A 19,529-nucleotide genomic window follows, 5' to 3' on the forward strand; every position below is an offset into this window, starting at 1 on the left:
CTAATAGTTGATTAAATCTTTGTCCACCTCATGTTGAGAGGGCACACACTTGAGCAGCAAGACCAGGAAACAGGCTGTTCCCCGTTCTCATAGTGCAAATTCAAGGAAATTTCATTAGAGTCTGTAGAGTCATTACAAAAAAGATCAGGATTTGTCTGTCTGGTTCTATCAGACACAGTAACTTGATTTCATTAGACAGAAAAATTATTAATAACGTACCTCCATAGAAAAACAGGCACAGAAACATCCTCAGAAAAGAAGCACTTGTGAAAGAAGTGTTTAAAAAATCAAGACAAATGACAAGTTTTCTATTAAAATTTGAGCAGTTCTTTATACCAGTGCAAATTGCTCATAATAAGCACACACACAAGTTAGCCTTTCACCACATTTCAGAGGCTAAAAGAAAAGATAAAGAAAAATATTAGGGAGATAAATATGGAAACATACAAACTACTACACTACATATACTACTAGTACACTACAATTTCCTTTAATTCAAAGGAAGACAACAGTTTTTTTCTTGAATCAATTGCAGTCGGAATTTGCAAAAATAACTGGAGGAAGATATTGTGGTACCTTTACAAACTACATAGCCTCTTGGACTGAAAATAGGAAAATAGACCTGAGGATCTGATGATGCTTCTGCTGTTGGCTTGCCTCAGGCTCGTCTGTTATTCTACCACTTTTCTGGAACTATTTCATTGTCTCACAATGCTCTCTAATGAAGAAGAAACTTCTGAACGAGAAAAAAGGCATGGCAAGGATGAAATTCTCTGACCTGTGGCCTGTAGAAGGTCATGTTGGCTGATCATGATCTATCAAAACAGTAAATGTAATACACATTCTTTAGGTGTTTCAAGGATCAGTGGCAATATGATTTCCAAAAATTTACTGCGATACCTTTTGTGCTGAGAAATTATCACAACTCCTCATAATATTGAACCTGTCTGGAGTGACTGAAATAGGTTAGTAAGTTAAATACTACATACACGGAGGCTATGAAAAAAATCAGAATACCTGCTTCTGTTCTTAAAGGTAGCACTAGTAGATAATCTTTACTGTTTGGGCAGTCAGGAAGGCAGAGAGGTATCTTTTTGTTTTGTTTAAACCTTTTCAAAGTATTTTCAAAGTTTAAAATCAGTGATATATTCACCTGAAGTACCAATGGTATTGTAATACTCCCGTATTTGATCCTCTCCACTGTGCTAGTGGTGATGTGCAGGCAAAGAAAGCTGAGCCTAAAATGGATTTCCTATCAAAACTGCTTTCCTATCAGTTCAACAGCTTCAGTTAAGAATGTGATTTATTTTTAAACATTATGCACAAGACCATTTGAACCTTTGGTGTAGGTAGAATCATACCATTATATATATGATAAAACCAGTACAGCTTGTTCTTTTCCCTTTCTATATTGGAATAAACTATCCTGATATAATCACTTTATATCATTACAGCAGTGTTAGAAAAGGGGAAGATGGGATGTGACTTGCAGTTTGACTACTTTAAATGAACCTGCATATTTAAAGCAGTACAAACTCTATGTTTAGACAGGGCTTCAGCCCTTAGAGAATTATGAATATGAGTCATTTACTGTGTCTTTTGCGCAAATTGTTCCAAGAGCAAGCCCCAGTCCTTGCCCAAACCTCTAATTAATGAAAACCAGCTAACCCTGATTATCATGTAATGCACAGCAAGTGTTTTGAAGAGATTCTACTCGGATTTTAGCTGATGCAATTGAGCACCTATAACCTTGTTTTCCCCTTGCCGAGCTCAAGCAAAGGTGTAGCATCATAATGGGAATTATTCCCAGGTCAATTTTCACAAGTTTTACTCTGTGTCTTTTCAAGCCATATGATCACAGCTAGCTTTAACAATGAGGAAAAAAAGATACTTTAGTTTACTGTGAGTATATTTTGTTATCTTCTGACTCAGAAGTGACTGAAAATATTTTGCTCTACGTGTACAAAAATCAAGTGCAGAGAACAAGCGGGGAGCTGTTATGCAAAGAAGATAGATGCTTTAAAAGTTTTGCACATGACATAATGCAATTAAAATGAAATAAAAATAATAACAACACAGCATTTGAATAATAATACATATCCCAAAGCGCTTCACAAGTAGGTCAATATCATAAGCATTTGATTGTTGGTTGGTTTTGTGGGAGTGGTTTAAGAATGAAAAATATTTTAGTACAGTCTCCCTCTCATTGTGGCAGTTCCACAAAAGTTACAATTTCTATAGAGCATCCTGGTCCTGAATACCCAGATATGCAAAGCCTGGCCAATGCTAAATTTCATCTCCACCTCCACAGAAATACCAGTGTTATTTTCAGTGTGTTTTTTTTTAATAATGTAAACATTGGAAAGCAGAATAAAATGCAGATTAGTTACCAGCATTCAGTTTATTTTTGTCATCAAGTCACTTCAAGATCTAGATGCAGTATTCAAGTCTCATTGAAGCTGTGAGATGTGGGGATGAGATGAGTGGGGGTGGGTATGTACTCCCTGCGAGACTGAAGCATTAATGAATATAACATAAGAAATCATATAGGGAAAAGAAAGCCAGCTTTTCACAACACCATCAGTATTCCTATCCTACCAAGAGGTTTCATTAGATGATATTTAACTGAGATGATTATCTTTCTAGCTGACACTATCCATAGGAAATCACAGTTTCACTGTGCCAAAAAGAAGTTAAATGGCTGACTTTATTTCACTCCATACCCTTCTAGTGATTTTTCAACTAATAATTTAAGGCAGGATATTCTCCGTAGTTTCCATAAAAGTGTGTATTTCTGTATGGATGTAATCATTCCTTTGTTTTCACTTGATTCTCCTGGAAACAGATAAAATTATATCCTTGAAGAAGATGTTTAACAGCAAATATTTTTTCTTTTATGCATTCTCAGGATCTCAAATTCATTACATTTGAAGATCTCAACTCTACCCTTAGAGTTACATACTATGAAGTATCAGTTTCACTCATATCTCTCCCAGAAGAAAGGTACCTAGCTGGGACCAAGTCTCCCTGCTCTGCTGTGGGACCAGAACACTTTGGGGGTGCAGGTGCCCCACTCTGACATGTAGATGCTGCGCTGTATTGCCCTGGTCCACGAGCACCACAGTTCCTCACTGATGCCAGCTGCCCTTCCTCAGGCTTTGGACTTCACAGACTGAGGGATGTGATGCTGGAAAGCAGCTCTGCAGAAAGGGATCTGGGGATTCTGGTCAACAGCAAGTTGAACATCAGCCAACAGTGTGCCCTGGCAGCCAAGAGGGCCACCCGTGTCCTGGATGCATCAAGCACAGCATTGCCAGCTGGGCGAGGGAGGTGATTGTTCCACTCTGCTCTGCACTGGTGCGGCCTCACCTGGAGCACTGTGTGCAGTTCTGGGTGACACAAGATAAAAAAGACACTAAGCTACTAGAGAGTATCCAGAAGAGAGCTACGAATTAGGTGAAGGATTTGGAGAGGAAGCCATATGAGGAGTGGCTGAAGTCACTTGGTTCGTTCAGCCTGGAGAAGTGGGGACTGAGAGGAGACCTCATCATGGCTTCAGTTTCCTCACAAGTGGAGGAGGAATGGTAGGCACCGAACTCTTCTCTTTAGTGACCAATGACATGAGGGAATGGCAGGAAGATGTGCCGGGGGAGGTTTAGGCTAAACTTTAGGAAAAGGTTCTTCAACCAGAGTGGTGGAGCACTGGAACAGGCTCCCCAGGGAGGTGTCGTGGCTCCAAGCCTGGCAGTATGTAAGAAGAGGCTGGACAACACCCTCAGACATATGATGTGAGCTGTGGGGTTGTCGTGTGCAGGGATATGCTTGATGATCCTTGTGGGCCGCCTCCTACTCAAGGATGGGAAGGGAAGGGAAGGGAAGGGAAGGGAAGGGAAGGGAAGGGAAGGGAAGGGAAGGGAAGGGAAGGGAAGGGAAGGGAAGGGAAGGGAAGGGAAGGGAAGGGAAGGGAAGGGAAGGGAAGGGAAGGGAAGGGAAGGGAAGGGAAGGGAAGGGAAGGGAAGGGAAGGGAAGGGAATCCCTATTAGTACCTATGTTATCTTGTTTATCTTAACAACACATGTCTCGGTCTTACTACAAATCCTGATTTAACTTTGACATTGGCCTTACTGTGAGAAGAGGGTTGCACCAGGCAAAATCCAGAGGCCCCTTGCAGTTTAAATTTTTCTATGATTCTATAATTGTGTTTAAAGTCATGAAGACATGAGTCTTGTTTTGGTATGAAATTCTGCAAAGGCTGAAAATGATTGTTTTATTCTCCACAGGTGGATTTTACCTCATTCAACTTAACACACTTAAGAATAGTTTCCATCTCTAAACTGGACATTCTTTCAATCAGTGAAGAGGAAGAAGCATCTCCAGAATTAAATTTTATCACCTCTCATGCTTAACATGAGCTGAAATGAGCACCTGTTTCTCTCCAGTAGCAATATAAGAGCTACATGCAACCAGTTTTCTGATTCTTGAACTGAGAAAGATGAATCTCACCTTAGTAGAATTGCCTATTTTGCAGAAACATACACCCCTTGGTGAGTTATATTTTCCTGGTGATAACTTTTTGCCTTCAAGGTCACTCCATCTTCACCCCAAATTTGAAAGGAACAAATCAGACATTTGAATTGAGATGTGATAGAGACATTATACCAAGGCATGAAACCTAGTATCAAAAATGAGAACACATATTCTTTTGCAATAACTATTTTCACTGACAAAACTGAAAGGGAAAAAATGTTAGTAACAAGACTCAAAATCTCTCTATGGAAAGGGAAATGTTATTTGATGTTACAAGTCAACACTGCATTATTGACAGTACTCTCCCTGTCAAGCACCCACTTGCATTTATGTTGTTTTTACAAATGCTGAACAAGCCATCCAGGATCTTATTGGGACCTAGAGCAAAAGGTTATCGTTAATAGCATTGAATTAACAATGTGGTAAAACATTACAAAACTGCTGAAATCAACTCATGGCCTGAGTGTGCTCTGGGTTCAATGAGAACATTAAATTCTTTGCGTGGTCAGGCTCATAAAAGCCACATCCCATTAATAACAACAAGAAACCATGTCTGAAGAAACTGTTTGGTAAAGAGGTTTATTTAGCAGTAGGATGTAGGGAAATCACCAGTGACTGCTTCTACATACACTGGCAGAGCACTGGACAGCTCTGACTCAGGTAATAGCTATATGTTCTCTATTTGGAATATTAAATATACGAATTTTGGCCTGCCAGCTGCTTTCTTACTGCTGTAATTGTCATATTAAAAATGCACTCAGGATCTTTAGTTTAATTTTATCTCTTCTCAAAGAGTGCTTGGGAATTGCTGAATCATAGAAAAGCTGAGATTGGAAGGGACGTCTGGAGGCTATTTAGCAGGGCCAGCTAGGGCAGGTTGCTTAAGTCCATGTTCTGTCTCATTTTTAATAACTCCAAGGATGGAGGCACCGCAAGATCTCTAGGAAACCTGTTCTTCTGTTCATAAAGACTATAAACAACTGAAAAAAATATTAAATGCTTATCTCTGCTTCAAAAAGAAATGTATATACTACAACTAGAGTTTCAGTTTGAATTATGAAGTGTGAGAGGCAGCTAACATGTCATCCCTGAGGCTGAAATTCACTTTGCAACTCATTTACCCATGTTAATCAGTCAATAGATTTGCAAAAATGATGTGTTGATTTACCCTCTTTTTAATTTAGTCATTTCTGTTAGCTGCCAAAATTAATTAAATAAAGCACAGTTATGAGATCTGACATACTAATCAAAAATAGCAGGTGCTTTCTCTCAAAATGCTGTCAAGAGCCCAGTTTTTGCCTCCCCCCATGGTCTGGGAAAGTGCCTGTGCAACCTTTGCTCCCAGAGAAGACTCATTTGACCTGGTAAATACCTAAGTGTTGCCTAGAAGCTGGACAATACCACTGGAAGAGAGTGAAGAAGCCATCACCATGTCTTGGAAGTTCAATCAGACCCGGCAGGCACCAGGTAGGTCAATGGGACCTTAAGCCAGCAGATGCGAACTTCAACTCCATGGAGCAGCATCAGCTACCGATGCCTCTGTTCAGGTCACCTCCAAGATGAAAGGCTGTGCCTCTCCTCCAATACCACCATGAACTCTGTGGGTCCCCAAGCTTCCTGAGAGTTAGATAAAAACACAGGGATTCACAAGGTTTGTTGATTATGTCCTGGTATTTATTTTTTTTTCTATTGAAGCCATTTAAATGAATTCATGTCAAATGAAAATTGAGGGAATCCATATCTAGCTGAAGTTTCAAGGAATTTGCTGCTGCTTAAAAAACAAACAAGCAAACAACAAACACTAATAAATGCCTGGTTCTAATTAATTTTTTTTAGAGATAAGCAGAGCTTATAAACATTACCTTAAGTCTTTCTGTTTTTTCCAAAGGCTTTATTGAAACTCTCAAAATTCTGAAAACAAAAGAGTAGGATTTTTCAGAATACTGAAAAACTGAATTAACTTTAAAATTTTCTGCATGATCAACAACACTTGGTCTCTACGTAATACTCATATTATCTCAAACCTTGAGATTTTTTGTTTTTCAGTTTTGCTTTGTTTTTTTGTTTTGGAATCTACAAATCTATCCATGATGCATGTAAAGGGTGAGTGTCATGAAGATGGAGCCAGGCTCTTCTCGGTGACAACCAATTATAGGACAAGGAATAATGGGTTCAAACTGGAACACAAGAGGTTCCACTGAAATTTGAGAAGAAACTTCTTCTCAGTGAGGGTGACAGAGCACTGAACAGGCTGCCCAGGGAGGTTGTGGAGTCTCCATCTCTGGAGACATTCAAAACCCGCCTGGACGCCTTCCTGTGTAACCTCAGCTAGGTGTTCCTGTTCTGGCAGGGGGATTGGACTAGGTGATCTTTCAAGGTCCCTTCCAATCCCTAACATTCTGTGATTCTGTAATGATAATCAGTGACAATGTACTAGAGATTTAATTTAAGGATTGACATGTGAATGTTAAACTGGCAAGCTGTTGAGTTTATTCTCATTGAATGATGCCAATATAACAAGGAGGAAAGTGAACTGGGCTTGTATAACTCTTAGGGGTTTTCATAGGTATTTTTTAAGGTAAACATCTTCCTGAAGTATTTTAAAAACAAAAGTAATGGATCACTTAACAGACTAAAAACTAAGTAATAGGTGAAATTGTATGAAACAAAATAAAGAACTATCAAGACCAGTAATACTGAATTTTTAAAATTACATGAAGCATCAAGGTAATACATATAGCATTCTCCAGTCCATCCTCCGATCGTTTTTTTAAAGGTGTTTGATGCACAAATGCTAGTTGTGCAAGCTGACTTCCCTGGAATTTGTCTCCAATAATAATTTTGCTTCATGATAAGATACATCTGGGAGAGAAAACACAAATCTTGGCATTTCAGAAGTTCCCATTCACAGCACTAACCCTAGAGGCCTCTAACTCCCTTAAACTCTTCACATGCCTTGCACGATAGTACCAATTAGTGACCAAATTCTGTTCTCATCCTCAACTATCAAAGCAGCCAAAGGGGTAAGTTTTAACCCCACAAACTCAATGGCAAACTTCCTACCAGTTTTAGCAAAATCAGAAACTTACTGAAATTTAGTCCTTATGCTTTCATTCTTTTTCAGACAGGAGTTCCATTTGTGGCTCTGAAAGCATTCCAAAGCAGTGACTGTGTTTCACATATTTTTGAGATCCAGATAAATACGATTTAGGTCTTTCAGAGCTTGTGAAAACTGTCCTGGATCATGAGTCTACAACAGAACCAGAAACAGAGCTCCGAACAACTGAATTCCGGATTCCCTCATTAAAAAGGAATATGAACTGTAGTATGTCAACACTATCACCTTTGATGTAGTAAGATCTAGCTGCTGACAGAATATGAGTGGAAGAAACAGAAGAGGAGAGGAAGAGGAGAGATAGTTTCTTCATCAGATGGCAGAAGGAACATTCTGTGCTGCACTGAAGGCTCACGTCCTGTGAGCAGAAGATACTAAGACTTGACTTCATCACTTTTTTTCTTCTTACTTGCAGCAGCATAAAAGACCCTGGATTTTGACTAGCTGCATGATATGACTCTGGAAGATTTAAAGAATAGAGCTGTCCTCAAAATCCAGACTGAAGTTCCCCTACACAAAATAAATAAATTAAAAAACATAACATCAGGCTTTTCAATAGGCACGTCTGAAACGTTCAAATATGCTATTTTTACAATCCAGCTCCAGTTAAATACTTACTGGAAGTGGATTATGTTTTGTTCAGTTTTTGAAGATGTCATCACTGCTGTATTCAACATACTTTTAAAAATATTCATTTTAACCACTAGATCTTCTGATAAATGCCCTAATAAAGAGGGATTTACTAAACATGAAGCAAATCCTCATAAGTCTAAACTGGTGTTTATTTTGTTTCTACAGCTGAGTTTCAAAATTGCATTTTTTCATATTTATCTGCTGGAGTCTTAGATTGTGCTTCACATCAGCAATAATTGCCACAGCTTTTACTGTGGTTGGGGAAGACAAAAGCATTCTTTGTATGCCTCTTTTATTACATTGTCAATATATTAATACAAGTTATATGAACAAACCTGAAGATACAAAGAGCTATTTGTTATATTATTATCCAGGGGTGAAAGCAGAAATCTTAGGAAAAAAAATCCAGTAGGGACGGCAGCCGAACAAAAGGTCTAAGTAAGGCAGGCATCGACACCTGATTATATGCAAACCCAGCAGTGTAGCCGTGCAGTGATTCCCTTCTGTTTGCAGACAACGATTGAATGAGAAGTGGTGAGATAACAAGGGAGTATGTGAGCTTAATGATATGCCTATTTTTTCTATCTGTTGCTAATCTGTAGCTCTGGTGATGATTACTATTTCATCTCCAGAGAGATGCTATTCAGAAACCTCAAAATGACATACAATTGAATGCCTTGTGTTTCTTTAAGTATAGGGCCAGATTGTCAGGGCTCTCAGTCACAGAAGGGAGAAAGTCATCTCATTTTATTCTGCTCTTTGCCCCTTCCTGATGCCAGCCAGCAAATGGCAGGAGGAGGTAGGATCCTGCCTGCTCACCTGATACGCCATAGGAAGAGAACCCATCGGCAGGAGAAGCTGGACTTTCAAAACTTCATTCCTCGACACCAGAGCATATGGCTGCACACACAAAAACAGTGAGCCAGCACATGAAGGGTGTACTGGTGATTCAACTCAAAAGAAAAGAAAGAGAAAAACTGCAAATTAGACCTTGCCACATTTTCTGTTTTTCTCGTGTGATAAAACAACAGAGAGATGCCACCCACCACATCTACTTGTGAGGGCACTTTCCACCTTCACTTGCCACAAACCAGATTGTTAATCTCTGTAGCCCTGATAAAAACAGTTCAGTCTGATGTGTGCAGGTGCTTCTGACTGCACAAACTTCAGAATCCACTAATAATCCCAGCTTTATAGATGTGGCTGCAACAGTGTTAAACTAGCAACTTCAAGAACCAGTCTCAGCATAGTCTTCTCTCCAGCCCAGCAACATGCAACTGGTGTCCTAGAGGAACATGATGCGTTATTTATCATCCCTATGTTACAACGGGTCCTGGATCTAACCAGCTTGTGAATGTTTCCATGAGGTGCAATTGCATGTCCGAGCTGCAGTGCAAACAGCCCAGTGTCCCCTCCAGTTGTCATGTCAGCCTCCCAGGCACAGAAGCTCAGATCGCTGATTCAGGTGTCCAGTTACTGGAATTGCCAAAACTTTTGGAGAAAGTTCCTTAAAGATTTAAACATCTGTTTTGAGGAAAATCTAAAATTATTTAATTCTGGTGTGCAACAATTTACATACGTGATCCAATAATATCTGAAAGTTTAAAATCCTTTTCTTCAAGAAGAGAGAAGTTAACCCAGTTCTGTACATCTTGGGTGGATACCCAGAGGGAACCCATTGATTCTTTCTGATGTTAAATTAAAGGTTTATGCCAAAGACACTTTGGAAATCAGGTCTGGTGCCAGTTCCCTTTGTGGAAGTGCCTATAACTTGGGCAACTCAGTACTTCTTGTCTAGATGGCAGTTATTTGGGGCAGGAACTGTCTCTCACCAATTCTGGAGAGCAACTACCACATCCCCTATACAAGTGAATATCTGTGTGAGATGCCCTACATTATTTCTAGTACCTACTCATTTTGTGGTTCAGGTACACAGCTACTGCCAGAGTAAGTCTAAATCAGGGACAGTCAATTCACAGTCAGTGTGTGGACAGTCAATACAGACATAGGCAGCATGTGTTGACAGTGGTGAAGCTGAAACAGGCTATGCCTTAATATTATACACAGAAAAAAAAAAAAAAAAAAAAGGTACAGAAATCACCACTAATCTTCCTGGGCTGAAGCCTGGTAACCTGCATGAAGACCTCATGCCTCCCTCTGAGTTTGAACATCTTCTGGAGGTGTGGTGGTCTGTATCACTCCTGCTGAGCAAACCAAAATTTCCTTAAAGCTCTGCAGAGAATTAATTGTGCTTTGGTCACCTGCCAGTATAAAATCAGAACAGAGTGTGACTTCTGTGTGAATTGCACATGAAGCATAGATACTATTTGTATGTTAATAACTGTGTGGCCTTTTGCTTTTCCTGTTTATGCCCTTTGCTTTGTCCAGATGCAAGCAGGTAAAGTGACCCACGTTCTCCTCTCTGCCACATTGTACCCATGGCATTACTCAAGCACAAAGTGTGCAATCAATTTTTTTTCCACACTGCATACAAACACAAACACATAGACAACCGCAATCACAGGGACTGGTGGAAGAACAGTCTCCCTTCCTCTGGGGCTGCCTGGCAGATGGCACAACAGCAGCACAGTTCCACAGCTCCAGGACCAAAGCAACAGATGTTGGATTACCTCTTGCTTTCTAGAGCTTTAATCTTTGAAGAAATTCTGGATCTTACCTGGTTTCCCCTTTCCTCCTGTCATTCATAGGGAAGGCAGAAGCCTTGCAAAACAGGATTACGCAGACCCTTAGCACAGCCTGAAGCCACAATGTCACAATTTTGCCTTCTTAAAATGCTACCCTGAAAAATTTTACAGGATTAGTTAGTGATATCTTATGTGCAATCTGAAAACGTGGAGGGTGAATGTGAAAGATTATGAAATCACTGTAGACGAGGAAGCACATCATTAAAACAAAAAAGATCATCTCCTTTCTTCTTCTCTATAGGTGACTGGCACTTTTGGAGTTGATTTACGACTAGACTAAATGGTTGTGGAAAAAGGAATATATTTTAACAAACCCCAGATCCAGAATATATTTCCAGTGGGCAGACATAGTAGGGCAGCATCTGCATTCAAATCTGCATATAAGCCATGCTTAATTTTGTTTGTAACTCAATTTTTAGTTATATCAAGGATTAGACTGTCATGAGTGGTGTAATCACAGCATCATATAATCAATTCAATTTACATTATCAATGGACTTAAGTTATCATTACAGATCTTGGTCTCATTTGATCTGAAGTAAATTCATAATAACTTCAAGGAGTTCAAATGAAATATTCCAGAACTGCATTTTTGCAGATGTATTCAGGATCATGACCCAACTTTAAACCAGGCTGTTTTAACCCAGGACAGATTAAATAGATAAGATAGGAAGGAAATAAGTAGTTTGGAAGTCGCTAGTATTTTCCTCAGTGAGATCCAAAGAAGACTTGGTTGCATAAATAATTTATTAATTATCCAAGTCCTCAAAAACCCACACTCCAGTGGTTTGCATTTCATTTTTGTCTTATACATTTCTTAATTTAAATGACAATGTTAAACTCTCCTTTCTGTTACAAATTATTTTGAACTATCATTGTGTTGTCATTTAATTGAATTATTCAAAGTTTAATATCAAAAGTGTCATCCTAGCATGGAGCAATTGATTATTTTTTTCTGAAATGTACAAGTATACTTCAAAATCATGTTGCTTTTGATCACTTGGTCTTATAGATTATTTCTGTAGTGGTTGAACTCCAGCAAATGCATCCTTTTCCTGTATCTTTACAATTAGCAATAGTGACCTGAATATAACAAAAAAAAAAAAAAAAAAAAAAAAAAAAAAAAAAATCTAAAGGAGACAAAAAGAATATATTAAGGATCTAACCACATAGCCTGAATTATGGTTCACCCATGTACTAAGAGCCACATTTAACCACTTCCTCCAAGAAAGTACTTTTAACATATGAGAGTACTGCAGACAAATTCAGTGCCTGTCCCTGTTTCCCTGAGTTGGAGGAGGCTGCTAAACAGGAAAATTTCATTTCCTTTTTGTTATGCAGCTGCCGACTGTCTGAGCTGTCTGATACAGGGAGGATATGGGCAGGGATGTCTTTGTGAGTCCTGGGAAAGTGCTAACAGGATTTACGCATTATAAGAAGATCACTGAAGTTCAAGAAAAGTGGGGGGACACTTACATGTTGGCTAATATAGGTGTTATCATTGACATAAAAATCAGTTAGCCAGGTCTGTAGTTACCTTTCTTGTTATTTCACATAGTTTTCTTGTTTTCTTATTTAAAAATCACAGGATTGTTGCGGTTGGAAGGGACCTCTGGAAGATCATCTAGTCCAACCTCTTGTTATTTCACATAGTTTTCTTGTTTTCTTATTTAAAAATTACAGGATTGTTGCGGTTGGAAGGGACCTCTGGAAGATCATCTAGTCCAACCTACCTGCTAAAAGCAGGTTCACCTAGAGTAGACATATAATAGACGTATAAATAGACATGTGAATAGACATATAATGGTTATCAAAGATAGCTGAAGTCTGGAGATGTTTTCAGGAAAAGCATGCTGCCATTTATAATAATAAATACACTCAACTTCTTGCAGGAAGCTTTAATTTTGTTGTGCATTTTTCCTCTTTTGGAAAGTTCAGTATCTTTTTGTCATTTACATTTGTGATATTCTGTCATGTAGCTTTGTCTTTTTTCTGAAGAAGGTGGCTAGACATTATGTTTAAAGAGTCCCCTACTTTTGGTACTTGTTGAAAGGTTAACTGGAGATGTTTTGTGTTAGGATGCCATGCTTCCCCAACCAATGTTGGTCGTGACTCATGTGACACTCAAATCTTCTTTGGAATGAGGTTTCTGAGGTGCCAAATGTCTTCACCCATAGCCTAACTGATACATACAGATATGCATCCCTACCATGAAGGAACGAGAATGCATCTGTCAAGCCCTTCTGCTGGCACCTCATGCTCCTTTGCCAGGTAACTAGGTTGTCTGTTTGCTCCTGCTTTGGGGCCATCCTGACCAGGTGCAGGAGCCTCATCCAGATGTTGGCCTGCAACCATGCACTCTCCTGTGTGACTGCAACATACATGAAATTTGTACATCCCATCATTCTCCTGGCTGTTAACTGATTGCTCGTGCATCATGCATCAGTATGATGTCACACTGAGATCTCTGACATCCTGGCTCACTGAGAAAATCTGCATCATCAATGCAGCTGAGCTCCAGCCACAGGATATGGAGACACCTCTGTCAGCTCAGTGAAGGAGCAGAGGGAAAAATAGACAGAAGGTAGCTGCTCTCCAGTGGAAAAGAGCAGTGCCTGAACAACGGGGATATTTGTGGAATCAACTGCCTAATTCTGAGATCCTACTACTGTGCTCAATGACTACCATGGTGCAGTGATGTCCAGGACAACAGCAACACTGAGCTGTGTGACCACTTTGTCCTAGCAGACAGAGAGGAAGACAAGCCCAAGGCAGGTGATGACACTTCAAACTAATTTATTTTTACTAAAAACATTAAATTTTGTTTCAAAAAGATCATTTTGTGTAAAGTTCGCAGAACAATGCAGGTTTCTCTCATGTTTAGTATTGTCCATGGCTCTTTCCCTCTGTCAGAATAGGGGTTGCCCTTACACATTGGCATTTTAGTTTTCCTAATTCATTTTCCATCAGAATTCTCCCCTAATTGAAACCATGGTTCAGATATCTTGTGGGGGAGGAGGGGGGGAGAGAAAGACAGTCAAAAGAAACATAGATCTGGTGGGGATAGCTTAAATCATTGATCTAGCTGCTTGCAGACTCATGCAATAAATGTTTAATACAGAAAGCACAGTTCACTCACACCATCCACTGAACACTTCCCTGCACTCCAGAAGATGATTAAAGGCTGTGTAAAGTTGCAAAGTTAGAGGCAATGTTCAAATACCAGCCCACAATTTCTGCCCCCGCTTTACCTCATCTTCTAAATGTCGGTTCTACCACAAGCCTGTGAAGCAAATGTTAAGTAAGTAGCCTCTATTGCACCTTTAATTTACAAGGTCTTTCCCAAAGTTAAACCCCTGCCTTTCCTTTGCATTGTTTGTCAAGACTGCATACAGAGAGGAACATATCTTAGTTTGTAGCTCACTGAGAGATTACTGGGAACTATGGACATATTATTTTTGGCTTGATGCCAATGCTGTTGAAACACTGCTTGCCACATTTCTCTTCCTTTTAGAAGCTGAGAACTTGCAGCATCCATGGGTTGGATGCCTTCATTAAAAGCATCATCTAACTCATCTCCATGGGAGGAAATAAGCTCAAAAGTTTTTATCTTCAAAATACTTATACAGAGAGAAGGAGCAAAATAGTAAGATGAAGAAGAATGAGATTTAGACAGTTGTCAGAAAGACAAAAATGGCCTCAGTTATATGTCATAGCTATTGTATTAATACATGTACAACCAATCTGATGCAAAAGTCTTTAGGTGACTACTAACCCAGAAGTACAGTTAGAAGAGCACAGGAGCAGGACATCACAAGATATCTGACCTCCTTTTTCAGACGTGGAAATACTTCGTAAAACTGTGAGGCAAAAATATTTTGATCACAGAAGAACAATACAGTGAGCATGTATGCTTCATGCAACAGCCGTAAATCATTTGATGTGACACACAGATACATACAATTTAAAGGACACTACCAGCCTTCCAACTACAGTTACCCTGAAGTTACATTTGGATCCTTACCATCAGTATATTGTAAAATAGCACTGTGAGTATTCCTCTCAGTCCACAGTGATTTCCCAAAATGAGTTGCAGCCCCAGAAGTACATACCACCTTGATAAGGAATTCCAACTGTGCTGATTTAATTGAGTCTGAAAATGCCACACTTCCTTTTCCTGAAAACTTGACATTGTTGACTGGGAAGGGGAGACCTCAGGAGAGTTGGTTTACTTTTTTCGCTTCTTTTCCTTTAAACATGCTGAGAACTACAATGCTCAAGTCCTTAGCAATTAAAGTTACTAATTTACAGTTATTTAATAGTGATCGGATTCTGAGAGTGTGTGTATCAAGAGAAATTAGCACTCAGTAGTGTAGAAAGGGATCCATATTAAGTGTCAGATAAACATTCCTCTTGTGCAGGAGGAGCATGGCTGTGCGCTCACTGTGAAACCAGTTTGCATGACCTTAAAAGTGGAGTTAGTCATCTTCCTCTGCTACATAATAAAAGCTCACCTAGTAGCTGGTATCCAGTTTCTAGGATGCTGTAAATCCACTCACTCATTTAGGTTGCACTTTTGGGACATGGTGGCTTCTAGTAGCTCCAGCCACTGGCTATTCTTGACTCCAAATTGCATTTTACCAATGATGTAAGTTATAAGATGTTGTTCATCTGTAAAGCAAATAAATAAAATGATTCAACATCAAAATGAATCTTCAAAAAAAAAAGACACATTGCTTTCTTGAGTCGACTTTGCTGAAAAACAATTTTTCCTGAGAACAATTGAGTAAACCCTGGAAAGTTACAATTCAGCATAAGGCAAGGATAACACCATGGCCCTAATACGCCATACTGGTTACTAAATAAGTCAACTGAGAGCATAATGAAAATTAGGTATAGCCCTAAGTAAATAAAATACTTGCCAACTTTGAACTGTCCTCAGTATATTCTGACTTTCTTATGTTGGTGTTTTCTTTTACTTGCCTAGAACCCTCTTACAATTACCTAGAAACCATAGGTGTAGTGAGGAGAATAGCCAGGCATCCACATTAAAGATCAGATTAGTCCAACGTCTTTCAAGGATGGTTTAGAAAGAATTGATTCTCCTTTGGGACTGGGGAATGGAAAAAAGGCCCTCTCAAGCTCTCTTTCATCTTATTATCTTGTTTATTGTATTATCTTGTAGTCAGTTCAAATGTAGCACAAAAGAAAGCAGACTCTGTCACATTTTACTTCTCCTTTGCTGCTCTCTCAACTCACACTCAGACAAAAGCATCTGGGACTACAATTCTTTGATTTTACCCTGGAAGAGTGATTCTTTAGGGGCAACTAAGCAACAGTGATTCTTGCTGTTAAGTATTAAATTTGGGATTCACACCCACATCTCACAGCCACAGCCAGCTGGTAACCAGAATGATAGGGTGGCTTAATGTGAAAGCTCAGCTTCTCCTGACAGGAGCTGGGTTCGAACAGGCATATTCCCCTCAATACGTGAATTTCTCTTCATAGAATCATAGAAACATAGAGTGTCCTGAGTTGGAAGGGAGTCACAAAAATCACTCAGTCCAGCTCCTGTCCCTGCATATGACAACCCCACAGCTCACACCATGTGTCTGAGGGCACTGTCCAGTCTCGTCTTGAACACTATCAGGCTGTGACACCTCCCTGGGGAGCCTGTTCCAGTGCTCCACCACCCTCTGAGTGAAGAACCTTTTCCCAATGTCCAACCTAAACCTCCTCTGGCACATCTTCCTGACATTCCCTCACGAGTCACCAGAGAGAAGAGTTTGGTGCCTGCCCCTCCTCCTTCCTTTATGAGGAAGCTGTAGACCACATTGAGGTCTCTTCTTCTCCAGGCTGAATAAACCAAGTCACTTTAGCCTATCCTCATACAGCTTCTGCTCTAAACCTTTCGTGAATTTTGTGGCCCTCCTCTGGACATTTTATATCCTTTTTAACCTGTGGCGCCCAGAACTGCACACAGCACTGCAGGTGAGGCCGCACCAGTGCAAAGCAGAGTGGGACAATCACCTCCCTCACCTGGCTGGCAGTGCTGTGCTTGATACACCCAGGACACAGTTGCCCTCTTGGCTGCCAGGGCACACTGTTGGCTCATGTTCAACTTACCATTGACCAGAAGCCGCAGATCCCTCTCCAGGGGGCTGGTCTCCAGCATCTAATTCCCTAGTCTCTATATACAGACAAGGTTGTCATTCTTCTCATCCAGCATTTTCCTTCAGCACATCCCAACCCATAAGAGTTAGAAGGTCTTGAGTTATGCTGTGTCCAAACAGAAGTCCAAAGAAGAGGGCTACTGGGTGATAAAAATAGTTAAATTATGTGAATTAAGAAAGATATGAATGAATGTTGATGGGTTTGTCTTTTTGTTCTAAAAATAAGCAAGAAGAAAAATATCCTGAGGGGATGTAGCAGAAACTGTGCAGAAACCATTCTGTTGCTGATGAGATCTGGAGTGCTGAAGTGGGAGAGTTGGGTTGGATGTTATGGAAGATGAAAACACTATAATTATGTTTTTGGGCAGGCTTTATACTACTTCTGTTGCTGTTGTTCTCATTACTAATACATTGCTCACGGAAACAAACATGAGTGAGTTTTCAGCCTGTATTCCTGGGGACAGATATGGCAGTGAAAAAAGAGGGAAGTTCAAAAGACACCTGTATGTCTGTAGAGAAACCCAAATCCCAAAACTGCTTGCTGCTGCCATGGTAACTACATTTATAATAGAATGAAAACTGGAGATACAGACAGCGTTTCCTCTGCTTTTGACCTATTTACTTTTCCTATAACACATCTCATCTCATCAAGGTCAGATTTGCCTGTGAGCACCTCAGCCCAGATGATTTGCCCTCTCTGCAGGATGCCTGCATCTTCTAGAGACCCTGCCATCCAGCCCAGATACCTCCTCAGAGGGGTTCCTCAGTTATCCTGAAGCATTTCCACCTATGTACCTTTAAGTTTGCAGTAATGAAATCATCATACTGTGACGTCCCCCTTCTTGGCACAGCTATTTCTTGGCTGTGCTTCTGTCAACATGTCCTTTCCTTTCAAACAGCCCAAGTTTGGGCTTTTCAAAAGCTGGAAGGAGGAAGGGAGGGGATTATGGTTTGGTTTTTTAATTTTATTTTTCTGAATGTTTATGTATAGGTAGGTAGCTGAACTGAAAGACAAGAAAAAGTGTCCACTTTTGCTTAAGAATGTGAAGTTGACGTACCTCTCTGTAACACTAGGTCTTGAAATGCTGCATATGTTAAGTCCAGAAATAAGTGGTTTCATCTGAGAGGCAGTCAGGCAGGGAGAAGCAGCAAAACTGTGCAGAGGCCAGGGTGAGCATATGTCTATGTAGCCCTTTATTTTCAGCTTAAAAATTGGGACCTTAATGGGAAATGGGGAGTCATGGTATGACACAGCGTGGGGGTGCGACCCACAGCAACGGAAGGAAGTAGCATCACTCTTTATCATCAGGGCTGCCTCGACTATGTGCCAGCAACACCAGCACAGTGTCCCGGCAGCACTGACCTGTCCTGGCACAGGAAAAGGCCACCAGGAGTGAAGGACGAGCAGCAGGATGAACCTTCCCGTCTCAGAGCTCCAGGGCTGCTCTCAAACCTGCCTGCTCTTCCTGCACTGTTCCCCAAACTGGAACATGGTCTGCAATTAATCTTTTACACACCACTCTGATCTAGCAATTGATTTTGCAGACTACAGTAGACTTAGGCAACTGTTTTACAATGAAAATATCATTGAAAATCAGTGTGGTTGCTGTCTGTGGACTGGTGTCCCATCTCATTTGCACTTCACCTTCTAAGTTTTTATCTTGCAGAGTGTTTTCTTTTTCAGCTTTTTTTTTTTTTTTTTGTAATATTTTTTTGGTAATCTACATGTGGAGTTCACTTTCCATTTCCCAGCTGATACAAGAGGTTACTGGGATATAGTAGGCAGGGCAACTCCATTTCCTTATGCTGTGTCTTTTCTAAGGCAGTCCAATAATTAAACCAGATAAAAGAACTGTAGCTATCTAACTTGCACAAGGTTAAATTTTATTCCACAACATGGTCTCAGAAAAAAAGTCTCTCAGTTTACTTACTTTATAAATGTAATGTTGTCAGAAACACATCTAAAAGATAATAATGAGAAAAACTATATCAACACTCAGTAAATGAAGAGCTTGTCAAAATTAGAGTAAAATTACTTTATTTCAAATTTTTAAGTAAAAGTAAATTGAGAATAACTCCTGAAAAGCTGAAACTTCATTTTGATATATTTTTAAATAAAATGTTTCACTTTTTTACAGTTGCCTGCTATCTTTTATTGAGAGGGCAGGGATCCTTTTTCCTTTTTTTTTTTCTTTTGAATGAGAAAATAATATAAGAAAAAATAAGTTGACAAGTCTTGTTTGGTTGCTTTTACTTTAGTTTTTGAGATGAGAAACTACTTTGTCTCTTAAGTGTAAGCTGAAAGAATGAACAAAGATCTCAGGCAACATTATAACTAGGCATTGGTATCAGAGAAATCAAATATTGGTAAACGCAA

General features: G+C 39.8%; 2 long non-coding RNA genes across 3 annotated transcripts in view; one reads left to right on the top strand and one right to left on the bottom strand.

The window, feature by feature from the left end:
• The window catches only part of LOC139827634 (uncharacterized), a 74,257-nt gene that overhangs the window by 27,544 nt on the left and 27,184 nt on the right, over positions 1–19,529 (bottom strand). For both annotated transcript variants that reach the window (XR_011738513.1, XR_011738514.1), the window contains exon 2: positions 15,494–15,650. This is a non-coding gene — a long non-coding RNA (uncharacterized lncRNA). The remainder of the gene's footprint in view (positions 1–15,493; positions 15,651–19,529) is intronic.
• LOC139827633 (uncharacterized) lies at positions 2,913–8,817 on the top strand. Its single transcript, XR_011738512.1, has 3 exons — positions 2,913–3,584; positions 4,281–5,994; positions 7,652–8,817. It is a non-coding gene; the product is annotated as an uncharacterized lncRNA (long non-coding RNA).

This window comes from Patagioenas fasciata, chromosome 3 (genome assembly GCF_037038585.1).
Source record: "Patagioenas fasciata isolate bPatFas1 chromosome 3, bPatFas1.hap1, whole genome shotgun sequence".
Taxonomy (NCBI): Eukaryota; Metazoa; Chordata; class Aves; order Columbiformes; family Columbidae; genus Patagioenas; species Patagioenas fasciata.